Source organism: Trifolium pratense, linkage group LG6, assembly GCF_020283565.1.
Source record: "Trifolium pratense cultivar HEN17-A07 linkage group LG6, ARS_RC_1.1, whole genome shotgun sequence".
NCBI lineage: Eukaryota > Viridiplantae > Streptophyta > Magnoliopsida > Fabales > Fabaceae > Trifolium > Trifolium pratense.
The window spans coordinates 40,959,447-40,973,242 of record NC_060064.1 but is presented as its reverse complement, the minus strand read 5'-3'; the positions used below and the strand labels follow the sequence as shown (position 1 = coordinate 40,973,242).

Genomic DNA, 13,796 nt, shown 5'->3' with positions numbered 1-13,796 from the left:
AGATAACCTACAAATGTGTGGCAGGAAGAGAGGTACACACTTTCTCAGTCTGCCTTGGATAAAACTTTCGCCTTGGGATAAAACTGGTCATACCTCTTACTTTCCGTTCAGCCTTTGATAAATAAAACATATCATTTTTTTCCCTTCTTATTCTTGAGATCAGTTGCTCACATATGTTTGCTTTCTGATGACTCGATTTCAGGATTTGCCATTCTTGTTTTCTTCAATAGGCTGACGTCATGGAGCTCGCTATGAATTGCATTTTCATATGCGTTTTTAGAATTGTAGATATATCAAGGATTTGTTGATTCCATTTTTTTTGTTGATTCTTATAGCATATATTTCATGGTTTTCTTATTTACTCTTTGGTGTTGCAGTAGAGGATGTGGTTTTGATTTTATGATATCTTGATCATTTTTACCTTTAATTTGTTGGCAGAATGCTGGAGTTCTCATGTGATTTTTCTATTTATGGTGTTTCCAATTTAGTATCGGATAATGGTAATTGTTTGCGATACTTGATACATGGTTATAACTCAATGTTGAATTGTGAATTGAAGCAATAACTTGTTGTGTAGCATCAAACAAACAAGTTCGTTTTGGCACATTCTTCTTGATTATTACTCCTGTACACATTAGGTTCTTGCATTTAATCTGGTAATATCTTCTACGAATCTTTACATTTCAGCTAGTTTACTCATAATCTACTTCTGCAGTTCTTTTAAGTTATTTGTGTGGGTACAGGTTCACATGCTTTCGGTTCAGCCAATAAATGTGCGGAACCGGTGGCAGGCAGAGGTTTACATATTTTTCATACAGCCTTGGGATAAAACAGGTAATTTTTGGCTTACATGTGTATTTGTTTTGGGAGAGTGTTGTAGTTTTTGTGTATTTGTAGCATGAACGCGAGTATGAAGCATTTAAGATTCTAGACTACATCACTTTTCCCTCCCCAAGCTTTAAGTTTTGATTTCCTTATCTCTGTTAAAATCTAAGTCTTCAATAATTTTTTTCCGCTTGATATCAGGGTTTTCCGTACTTGTTTCTTTTTCGCTTGGTAGGGATTTCTGTATTGATAAGCTTTTCTCAGAATCTCAAGAATTTCACACAATCGCATAACATATAGGTGTTTTCAAAACACTGTTTTGCATCTAATGTTTTTGGAAGCATGCTGTAGTCATTCTAATTGAGTAATATGTAATTGTGAATTGAAACGTGTAGCTGTTGATTACAGTTTAGTGTGTAGATAGTGGTAATGTTTTGGGAAACTTGATGCATGGTTATAACCTCATTGTTGAATTGTGAATTGAAACTGCATCTGTTTGCCGCTGTGTCGTATGTTTTAAAGCAATTACTTACTTTGTAGTATCAAGCAATCAGGTTTGTTCTGGCACACTTTTCTTGTTTGGGAATCATTTTCATATCATAATTATTCTCTAGAGTTTTATTGTCCCTTTGTTATCAATTTACTCATTTACACCTTAGGTTTTCTTATATTTAATTTTTTGACAATGTAATCTGACAGCCAAATTTTCCACGATTCTCGAGAAACTGGGACAACTTCATAAAAGTCATATGCTGATTGGTAACTTGGTTTAGCGAGTGAAGCTAATCTTCTTTCCTTTCTTCTTCTTTTTTTTGTGACAACTTTTTGTTTTATTAATTTTTCTCTACATATCATATGGTGTTCACTGGGTAAGTGTTACATCTAGGCTTAATCTGGCGATCTGAATTCAATTTGAGATATAAACAAATTTTTAGGGATTTATGTATTCACACACTTCATTCGGAATTTCATAATCACACGTTTCTTGACTCTTGTTTTGTTATAAAGTGGACAAGAATGACTTAATACACTGGACAAGAACATCTCATATAGATCAATCAAATTTCTTCAGTATTAGTTGTTTTATACTATTTTTATTTATTTTTGGGCTTTGGTTTTTCGACGTGAGAATTGAATTTTGAACGTGTTTTTCTGCAGCTTGGTTTATCAAAATAATAACCTTCCTCATAGTATGGAGGGTAGCGTTTTGATTTGGTGATATCTATTAAATTATTTATTTTTTCATTTTCTTATTATTTAACTCTTGTTTCATCTTCATGTTCTATATTCTTAATATTTTCTGGTTGATTATTTTGGGCTCTTGCTCATGAGGTTTTATTCGGTTGTTGTTTGTTGAATTATTTCTATCTTGGAGTTTGTGCTACTATTATCGATCGTCAGAGCCTCTGACTTTGCATTACTTACGTATACATGATCATTCTTCTGCATTAATCTCGTCATCTTTTCTCGACATTTTAGTCTTTGTTGTTTGATACTCAATATCTATTTCTGTCAGACGATGTACCTTTGATTTTTCTGTGTGGGTATTACAGGAGGATAGCCTATAAATTTGTGGTTTTCTGCGGTACCCGTGGCAAGAAGAGGTTCACGTAGTTTCCTTTAAGATTCTAAAGTACATCTCTTACTACTTATGATATTTGTTTATCTGTATAGGAACGTGAGTATGAAGCATTCCCTATTCTAGATACATTTCTTTGCTCTATACCTCAAGGATGAGGAATTCTAGAAGTTTGGCAATTTGTTGTGTTGTTGATTTGTCACTTCCTCTGTTATGTTTTTTCTTGTCATTTGTGATATATTTAAGAATAAGATATGGTTCTTCTAAATGGGTATCCCTCATAGAACGTGCAACTGGAGCAAGAATTTGGTATGGAATTAGCTGCTGTTGTTGTGCTTTCATTTGGTGATCTCCTATGTTAGAAACTTATGTATTGAAACAATACACATTTCAAGTTGGAACAACAACACTATTTTGTGGGTTAATCTCTCATGTCTGTTCACATAATTCCTCAATAACCCCTTTTAAGATAAGCATTTTAAAACTACACATTTCAAGTTGGAGAACCATACTCAAACACATTCTACATGATTAATGTTTGCGGTGGCAATTATTATGCCAATTTTGTCCCTCTAAATTGCTAATGGAAACATGGTTATGCGCTACTTTAACTTTATGGTTTTAGTGAACCATTATAGCTAACTCTTGTTAAAAATACCATGCCAGTAAAATCAAAACTGTGATTATAAAAACTATCTTGAACTTTATTAAACTCTAGTTTAATATACATGTTTGCACTATGCGCAATATAAGTTGGAAACATTGGCACTAAATTTAATTTCTCCTGTCCTTGTTCATCCCCCTATGTTGCTGCATTTTGATTAGTTTGGTTACTCTAGAAAAGTTGAAATATTCAATGCCTAGATTAGATATATATCATTAGTATAGCTATTAGAGGTAATTAGAAGATAAATAGTAGTCTTATTATCAGCGGTAGAGATGATGATATTTAGATATCTCACCATTTTAGAGGATTAGCTGAGGATGCCTACAATTTCTTGGTAAATTGTCTACAGAGATTCCTACCATTTTAAAGGATCTGATACTGAAGTCAGTGTATCATGTACTTGTGGATCTATATTTTTTAAGCCCAATGTTCCATCTTGTTTTTATATTCATTATGGATTATTGTCACACTTTTTCGCAATAATAGTATGATCTAGTGGGCTGTATTTGTTTGCCATTATATTTTTGAATGGTATCATTATTGTTGGGCAAAAACAATAGGGACTTTTTGTCGAAATTTATAGCTATTTGTATCTGACCTATGGTTAATCATTTTTGTGTATGTTAAATATGCAGAGGGAGGTTTATGGAGGAGATATGGCTGTGATTGATGTTATGAAGTTTGCAGCAGAGCATGGAAGTAACTTTTATCATCTTATGAGAGAAAGGTAAAAATTAATGTGATATACCATTTTTATATGCATGTATTGATTCCTTTAGAAATGATAGCATGATAGCAAGTAACCAAACTGCATTTGGGTCTTATTAATAATAATCAGAAGATAAATAATAGTCTTATTACCAGTCGAAGAGATGACGATATTTAGATATTCCTTTTTCTTTCTAGTAACCTCAATGAAGAAAGAATGGATGAAACTCACTTACAAATACAGGGAAGGCCAAGGGAGCAGGTTTTGGCCGAGAAAGGTCAAGATTGGAAGAAATACAGTGCTATAAATACAGGGAATAGGGACAACAGAGGCAGAGAAAGGTTTTTACCACATTGTCTTGTTACTCAGATTGTTTACAAATACTGGCTTACTTAACTTTTCTTTTAGTTATCAGAATTTTTACTAATAATTATACTTTTCAATTGATAAAGGTTAGAAGATACTCTAGGAAATATAAAGTCCAGTGATGAATTGTATCAAAAGTACAAAGTTCAGTTGGAAAATTTTAAAACAATGAAGAAATGTTCAACCTAAGATCGAAGGCAACAAAAATCATTGATAGCTGGAAGTTCAATCCAAGTGGTAAGATCATCTCAAATAAAACATAATAAGCAAGATCACAAGAAGCAATCACTTGATCAACAAGGTATTTTATTATTTATCTATTGGTGTTAGTATGAAATTCAGATGCTCTTAATTTTTCTAAGGGCTTGTTTTCAATTCAAAGTCTTGTCAGCTTGAATGAAATAAATTTCTTAAAGACCAAATTTCTTAAAGACCAAGATAAGTGTTTGAATTATCTGCGTATTCATGGTAACGGCATAGGTGTTTGAGATAGATAGAGATATAGTATTAGTTAACGTAAAAACGTAAAATGGCATAGGTTTTGAAAAAAATTCACACAATCACACTTGACTTTTCTTTTACACATCGGTAATCAATTATGAACGTTTCGTGATTCTTGTTAAAATTGAATTGAAGTGTGAACATGTTCTGCTAAATTCTATAATCTTTTTTTCTTGGTTTTTCTACAACTATATATCACACTACCCCATCATATCTAGTAAGCTCAAATACATTTTTTTCTTAAAAAAAAAAAAAAACTACCCCATCATATTACTGATTTCTCACATTTTAGTTTTCCATATGTAATCTGGCAGTATAAATTTTCAGCACATGTTTCATCTGTTGTGATGTTCACAGGGTATGTGTTACATTGCTTTGATGTGCAGCATAGGTCTACTTTCTCAATCACACTGTATCTTGTTAAATTTTCTGTCTGAAGTGGAGAAGTAGAAGATGAGTGCATAATATATATATATATATATATATATATATATATGCAACTATTGCTAGGCTTAATTTGGCTATCTGTACTGTGTATGCGTGTCTGTATTGTTTTCGTTCCCAAATAGTTGTTCTTTAATCGTGTGCAAATTGTCTTGCTCTTTTTTTTTGTTTCTTCCAGTGTTTGTGTGTTTCTTTCAGTGTTTGTGTGTTTTTGTATTTGGAACTTGTGTACAACACTCAATTATCTCTTTGCCTTTCCCAAGACGAGCAAGTTTGGACAATTTGGTTATGTCATACGTGCTGTTTGTTCTGACAATTTGTTCATTGGGAACAACTTAACTTTGACCGAGGAGGTTTTCTATAATCGTCTTTTAAATTCACAACGATGAAGATGATACTTCTTAAAAAACATCATGTTCATTTAAGGGCCCAGGGACTTCTCTGTATTAAGAGGAAGCTGCAATTGTCTCTTCATATTGGTACACGATGTTCTTGCAAAATGTTCCAATGAGTCATCATCTTCTGGAGGTTGTCCTATAGTCGCTACTGTTGCTGGGCTATAATTTGGTCATCACTGTTGAGACTCTTGCATTTCAATCTTTTTTTGCATAATCAGCGTCTACTTTTGTCAGCTCTTTTGAGTTTTTTGTGTAGGTGTTGCAGGGGAAGTGGCCTATAAATGTGTGGCAGGCAGAGGTACACACTTACTTTCCCGTTCTGCCTTGGTTGAAACTGGTGTTACATCTTTTATGGATTGGTTATCAAGAATTATTTGTAAATTTTTATATTATAACGGGGGAGGTTTTCTATAATCGAATTGTAAATTCACGATGATGAAGATGATACTTCTTAAAAGACATCTTCTTCAGTTAAGGGCCTAGGGACTTCTCTGTATTAGGAGGAAGCTGAAATTGTCTCTTCATATTGATTAGTACACGATGTTCTTGCAAAATGTTCCAATGAGTCATCATCTTTTGGAGGCTGTCCTATAGTCGCTACTGTTGCTGGGCTATAATTTGGTCATCACTGTTGAGACTCTTGCATTTCAATCTTTTTTTGCATAATCAGCTTCTACTTTTGTCAGCTCTTTTGAGTTTTTTGTGTAGGTGTTGCAGGGGAAGTGGCCTATAAATGTGTGGCAGGCAGAGGTACACACTTACTTTCCCGTTCTGCCTTGGTTGAAACTGGTGTTACATCTTTTATGGATCGGTTATCAAGAATTATTTGTAAATTTTTATATTATTTTATATAATTTGTCATTGGATAATCGAGATATGCGTTTATATGTTTTGCAGCGAGTCGGAGTCCGGATATCGATCATTGATTCAACAAATAATAGCGAATTTCTCTAGATAGACAAATAAAATTTCATCTGTGAGTTCTTCATTATTCCTTATAAACGAATTGAACTGTGAATGTGTTTTTCTGCAGCTTGGGTTGTCAAGATTTTAACTTTCTTCACAGTTTGGAGCCTCGAGATTTTATTTGTGCTCTCTAGTAAAAAAAATTAATTCTTATCAATCTCTTTTTTTTTTTAATTCAATTTTTCTGTTGATTCTTGTAGCATATATTTCTTGGTTTTTTATTTACTCTTTAGTGTTGCTGTAGAGGATGTGGTTCTGATTTCTTGATATCTTGATCCCTTTTACGTTTAATTTGTTGGCTGAATGCTGGAGTTCTCATGTGATTTTTCTGTTTTAGGGACTTGGGTGTTTCCAATGTAGTATCAGATAATGGTAATGTTGTGCTAAAGTTGATACATGGTTATAACCCCAGTGTTGAATTGTGAATGAAAACTGCATCTTTGTTCTATGTTCTGCCATGTCTTCTGTTTTGAAGCAGTAACTTACTGGGTAGTATGAAGCAATCAGGTTAGTTTTGGCACACTCTTCTTGATTGGGAATCATTTTCATATCACTTATTCTCTGGAGTTTTATTGTCCTTGTGTTTTCAAATCACTCCTTTACACCTTAGGTTTTCTTACATTTATGTTTTTTACAATGTAATCTGACAACCAAATTTATGTGAAGAGTTCAACTGGTAAAATCTATCATTCAAGGCATGTTAGTTTATTCCTTTCATATTTATGTGGCTTGCGTCTCTCTTACGTCAATTGGATGTGTGGACTCGTAAGTTTATTTGATATTCATACTTGGAAGGTTTGTACAGTTGCTTGGAATTCAGTTTGCGCCCCTTTTGATGTTGTAGGTTTGGGTACCAAGTCTTCGAAACAGCTTAATAGGTTTGGGTACTAAGTCTTCGAAACAGTTTAAGAGGTTTGGCTATCCCTCGTAGAACCTGCAACTGGAGAAAGAAGTTGGTATGTATTGATATGTTTTTCCAAGATTGCAGATATAAAAAAATTCACATAATCACACTACTCTTGACTCTTCTTTTACACACCGGTTATCGATGACTATTTGATTAATATCTGATTAAAATTCTTATTTGATAATCGAGAGATTCATTTATCTATTTTGCAGCAAGCTAAGAAGTCTTGAAATCTAGAACGATTTGATATATGACAAAAATGGAGAATGGTACCAGATAGATAAATTAAACTTCTTCAATACCAATCGTTCTTTATCATTTTTATTTTTGGGCTGTGATTGTGAGACTATGAATTAAATTTTGAACATATTTTAAATATTTCTTCTGATTTTGTCTTTATCGCTGGTATTCTGTTTCAATTAGGTATCAGATTGTGGTGATGTTTTGCGAAACTAGATTCACGATAATAAGTGCCTCTGGTTGAATTGTGAATACTGAATGTACTGTATCGTGTTTTGAAACAGTAGTTTTGAGTTGTTTCAAGCAATAAGGTTTATTTTGGTACACTCTTCTTGGATTGTAAATTAACTTCTTGGGTAGTTCCGGGTAGTTTCAAGCAAATCAGGTTACTTGGATTGTAAATTAACTTCAATTTAATTATCCTCTGTTTAGTTTTAATGTTTATCGATGGACGGTGAGGGTTGGTGACGACTTAATTTTGTGGGGCGGGGTTTTATATAGTTTTACATAATCTTGTACTGTTTTGTTGTTTTTATTGTTATATGTGATTTGAGATTTGTACTTCTAAAAAGATATCCGCTTCATTACTGTATTAGGAGGAATCCAAATTTGTGTTATATGAGTACATGATGTTGCAAAGTGGGTACATGTTGCAAAGTGGATACAATTTGTTCCAGTGAATGATCATCTTCTACAGGCTTTAATTTTGGTCATCTCTTCTACGACGCTTTACATTTCAGCTAGTTTACTCAGTATCTACTTCTGCAGTTCTTTTGTGTTATTTGTGTGGGTATTACAGGGGAGAGGTTCACATACTTTTCGTTCAGCCTATAAATGTGTGGTTTGCTGCGAAATCAGTGGCAGGCAGAAGTTTACATACAGGTAATATTTGGCTTACCGGCATGTATTTCTTTTTGTAGTATGAAGCATTTAAGATTCCTGACAACACTTTTCCCTCCCCAAGCTTTAAGTTTTGATTTTCTTATCTCTTTTAAAATCTTTTAGTATTCAATAATTGTTTTTCGCTTGATTTCAGGGTTTGCTGTACTTGTTTACTTTTTCGCTTGGTAGGGATTTACGTATTAATACGCATTTCCCAGAATTTCAAGAGTTTTTCTCCTAAATTAGAAGCATATTGGAGAACTAGAATCTGCTGTACTTTCCTAAATTGGTATGCCTCACAAATTGTGAAATCACAAAACCGACCTGATCACAAGAAACCATCATTTGGCTAATCTTATCAAATATCGGGAACAACCAGACCGACCTGATCTTTCTGCTCCTCAAAGCTTGCAATTGTATCTGAGATTTGACCCGCTGATAATTTCCTCTGAATTGAACTCTGGCAGGTTGGCAATTTTCATTTTTCTTTATATATTCAAGGTGTTTGTTTTACATATTCTATCTGCAATTTATGTGCCTCCTTATGAAAGAAATTTAGAACTATAGCATGAAAAGGAGCAAAATTTGATGATGGCGAATCTCATATATGCTCTAATCTTGAAAATAAGACTAATTGCAGAACAACGGTATTTTACTTTCCCTCGTTTTATATTCCCGGTAGCATATAGATATTTGTTTTGCAAATCTTACTATCTGCTTTTGTTTATGTTTTGTCTCTACTCAGCTCTCAAGGTCTTCACTTCTTGCTGAACTGGTAAGATATTCTCATTATTTGAAGCACAAAGCACTATATATTATTTTTATATTGTCATTGTAATTTATATTATTATGAAGTGTATTCTTGTGGAGTGGATTTTCAAGTAAGAAGTTGAACTATGTACAAGTTTGTTTTTTTCGTTTTAATATTTGGCGTCGTTGGTCATATTGATTTGAATTTCTTTCCTCGTCAACTTATTGCCAAATCACAAACTTATAACAGATTTTGATATTTGCATTTCACATGTTGGCTGTGAATATTTGTTGTGTGGTAATTATTTTAACCTCGATTTACCTTCATTAGTATGATTGTCGATATTTCATGTATTAGATGGAAAATTATTATAATGATAAAATGCATTGCGATAGCATAGAAAAATAAAATTGTGTTACGTAACTAGTTTAGAATAACTATAAATTGTGTAACTAGTTGAGAGTAACTATAAAAACAGGGAGCCGAAAACCCGTATTAAACATTTGAAATCCCTAGTCCCATGAATAACTAGAAAATGAAAAGGAAAGAAACACGCTCAATGGATGAATCCCTAGTCTCATTGAGCTTTCACCTTTGTGGAAGCCACACGCAAGACCACCGTGTATGCCAGTGATTTCCTAAGCACAAGTTGCAAGGCAGTCATGGTATCCATTGGCTCGCCTAGAATTCCAGCAATAGAAACGGTCACTGGCTCAGTTGCAATAACAGCTTCCCCACCTGACATTTTCCTTGTAGATTTTAAAAAATAGCTTCGTTTCTGTTTCTGGATACTGACAATGTACTCGTCATTATGTTGATTTTCTTAGTAAAAAATTAGTGTAGTGCAATTATTTCAATTACAAGTGCAGCCTAATACAAATTACAAGCATTGTTAGACTCTTTAAACAATGAGAATCTTGCTATTCAAACACTTTCCAAATCCTGAACATTGTATTTTTATCTCATTATATTGTCGATGTATGTTGTGCATTGATGATCTAATCAGAGTCACGTCGCGTTTTATATAGTAGACTGATGCAGATGTTTATATATCTATGTGATGCTGATGCTTTAGACTAGGTCTGATGATTTTATGTTTGGATTAATTGCAGGCATCAGAGGGAGTAATGTCCTATGCTTCATAAGAAGTGCATGACATTTACACAGACATTTCTTCCCTCGGATCTTGCACTTAAAAGTACCACCCAAGGATGAGGTTGCTACAACAGGTGCATTTCTGTAGATGCTGTTAAACATAAATTTCTACCAATGAAAGTTGATCACAGGAAAAAAGTTGTAATTTTCTGCAAGAAGGTATGTTTTCCTTTGTTAAACTTTGTTGTACTGGAGAATTGCAATTTATTTGTTTGAAGAGAATATTGTGTTGCATGTGTGGAAACTGAACTTAGATATGGTTTGGAATAATAACAATAGAGAGAGTTGGGGTAGCACACCTATTTTAGGAAAGATGATTAATTCTTGATTTAGCTGGTTTGAGCATGTTATTTGAGGAATTGTAGAAAATAATAAGTGAATATTGTTCTAGGTTATTCCTCAGCTCAAGGTTGGTTTAAATAGGAAGAGTACAAAAATAAAAGGAAATAATAGATAAGCTTAGAATCTCCTAGAAATAACAAACTAGGAAACCAAATATTTTCCAACACCCTCCCTCAAGTTGGTGCATAGATATCTATCATGCCCAACTTGTCTATCAAATGCTCAAAGGTGGGTCTTGCTAAGCTTTTGGTCAAGCTATCCGCAGTTTGCTGACTCAAAGTTACAAAAGGTAGACATATGATTCCGGCATCTAACTTCTCTTTTACGAAAACTTTTTCTTTTGGTTTACTATTATTGGAAAACTTTTTGTAGTTGTGAATGTTACCGGAGAACTTAGTTAATGTGTTCACAATGATAGAAGGGTAAAGTTGGAATTTTTTATATTTTTTTGGGGTAAAGGTATTAAAGTTGGGGTAGGAAAAAAAAAAATTCCCCGGTCTAAACCGCAAAGTCAAAAATAAGGCCCAATCCGTCCAAAAAATGAAGATCGGTTTTCACGGATTTGGGTTTGCGATTTTAGCGCGTTCCCGGGCAGTTTGAAGCGGTTAAACATAAAAAAATAAAAATAAAAACAATAACAAACCCAAAAATTGGAGTTTAGATCCATAAAATATGCAATCGGAGCTGAAAGAATCATGAAACAAACACAAAAGGAAAGTCTTAGAAACCCTAAATCGACATAAAAAATAAGAAAAAAAATTAAAATCGCAAATAAAATTAAAATATAACATTTGATTTCAACGAAGTTAAACAAACAAGATGAATTATTATCAAGTTTTGGGTTTCAAAATGTTTCAGTCTCCGTGGGTTTGAGATGAAGTGAGAAAGTGTGTAGAGGAGACATGAGAAGAGCCTAGATTCGGCGTTTTGATTTACTCATGCGGGCGGGTTTCGGGCACCGTCCTCTACTCGGACTCACCCCTTACCAACCCAGTTTAAACCAATTTTTTCAACCCGCTAACCCACGACCCATTATAAACCGTCCAAATCTCTAATTTTTGGGCGGGTTTTGTTGGGTTCGGACGGGCCTCGGTTTTTTACCCAACCCCTAACAAAGATGGGGGTTTAAACTTGACCAAAAATAAAACAATGGAGTTAAATTTTGACAAATAAATATAGAGTAAAATGTCAAATACCCCCTAAAATTTCAAATTTTGTCAAATACCCATGAAATTTGGAAATAGGAAAATACTCCCGAAAATTGTAAAAAGTCAATCGAATTACCCCCTGCTCTGTTTACACCGTCTATTTTGATGACGTAGCTGTTAACTGCATACGTAGCACCTGCCAATCAGAGTCCACGTCACTGACACTCATTTAAGTGGGGGTATTTGACCGAAATTGGTAACAAATATACCATTATAACAGTCATATTCAATGATGTTATGAAATTTTAACAGTCAAATACCCCCTAAAATTTATAACTTATTGTCCAAATACCTTCAGTCAAATTGCCCTATGTGACGTGGCATCCTAATACTTTACAGATCATCATGCCACGTCACCCTTATTAGCCACATCATCATCGCACTTAACGGAACAAAATAATGGAGGGGGCAATTTGATTGACATTTTACAATTTTATGGGAGGTATTTCTCTATTTCCAAATTTCGGGGAGGATAAGTAAGGGGATATTTGACGAATTTTAAAATTTCAGGGGGTGTTTGGCATTTGACTTAATAAATATCTATAAAAAAAAAATAAATTTATAAGCAATATCTATAAACTTTAATCACTAGACATTGTAAAAAAAAAAAAAATTATAGTTATTTATTCTAGTTTTTTTTTTCACACTCCATCTATGTAAGATCTGTGCCTATGCATCAGCCTGTGGAAAAAACAAGGGCCAATGCCAGAATTTCAGATCCAAATTATTGTTGGCAAATTTATTCCAGTTCTTTCAAATAAGAAGTTTTTAAGTTCTTAAATCAAAATATCAATTTCTAAATCAAAATATCAATTTTTGAGTTCTTTTTTTTCATTACCAATATCCAGTCCACTGGACCGTTTAATCTGATTTAGAGGTCAGTTCTGTCATTAACTAGTTCTAGCCCCATCTGATTGCAATTGCGGGATCGAAAAATGGTTCTCCCAAAAAAAAATAACACAAAAATAAATCATAAACATACTGAAATAAAGATCATATATAACCAACCATATTAAGATAAGGGCATAATTAGTTAATTGGTCCCTTAAAGACATTTTAGGTTTCATAATGGTCCCTTAAAGAAAAAAAGTTTTGGATTGGTCCCTTAAAGACATATCCGTCAGTCGTTTTGGTCCCTTCGGTCCATTTTTTCCAAAGAAACGTTAACTATTAATAGATGAACCAATATACATTGTGGTCTACCGTAGACCTCAATAAAATTTAAAATTTTAACCATTTGATTATTTTGTCAAAATCTTAACCATCAAATCATGTAAAGTATATGGTATCTAAGAGCCAACCAACCACACCTAACTTTTTCTCCTTTTATTTTCATCTTCTTCCTTATTCTTCTTCATCACCAGAGAAGAAGTAGTGCCAAAAACCAATAACAAAAAGCAAACGTTTTTCACAATCACCAACCCGCATATTCACATGGTGAGCATGATCTTCACCATCACCCCCTTCTTTTGAATCTCTTCAAAATCTTCAATACCCAAAACTCAAAATCCCTCAATTCATCAACCCTTTTGATTTGATAATTTAGGGTGAATGAAACTTTGATTTTTAAAGCCAACAAAACCATGAAATTAAAAACCACAAACATCAAATCTGGATAAATCTAACATGCTTGGTGACTGAAGCTTTGATTTTTAAAACTATCAAAACCTTGGAATTAAAAACCACAAAGATCACATCTGTATGAATCTAATTAATAAACTTGGTGGGAGTGGTTATGTTTTAAATCTAGAACTTGATTTCCTTTTTCCTTGAAGTGAAGAGAAAAAAAAAGAATTTAAGATTTTTGCAATTTTGGATTAATTTTTTAGAAACTCTGGGTTTAAAGGATGAAGTTA

At 33.4% G+C, this 13,796-nt stretch overlaps 1 long non-coding RNA gene across 1 annotated transcript; it reads left to right on the top strand.

The window, feature by feature from the left end:
- Positions 1-576: 576 nt before the first annotated feature.
- LOC123890221 lies at positions 577-13,461 on the top strand. Its single transcript, XR_006802779.1, has 12 exons — positions 577-656; positions 744-834; positions 3,707-3,798; positions 3,978-4,121; positions 4,233-5,787; positions 6,198-6,239; positions 6,387-6,465; positions 6,793-6,962; positions 7,300-7,411; positions 7,575-8,484; positions 8,639-9,259; positions 10,348-13,461. It is a non-coding gene; the product is annotated as an uncharacterized LOC123890221 (long non-coding RNA).
- The last annotated feature ends 335 nt before the right edge of the window (positions 13,462-13,796 follow it).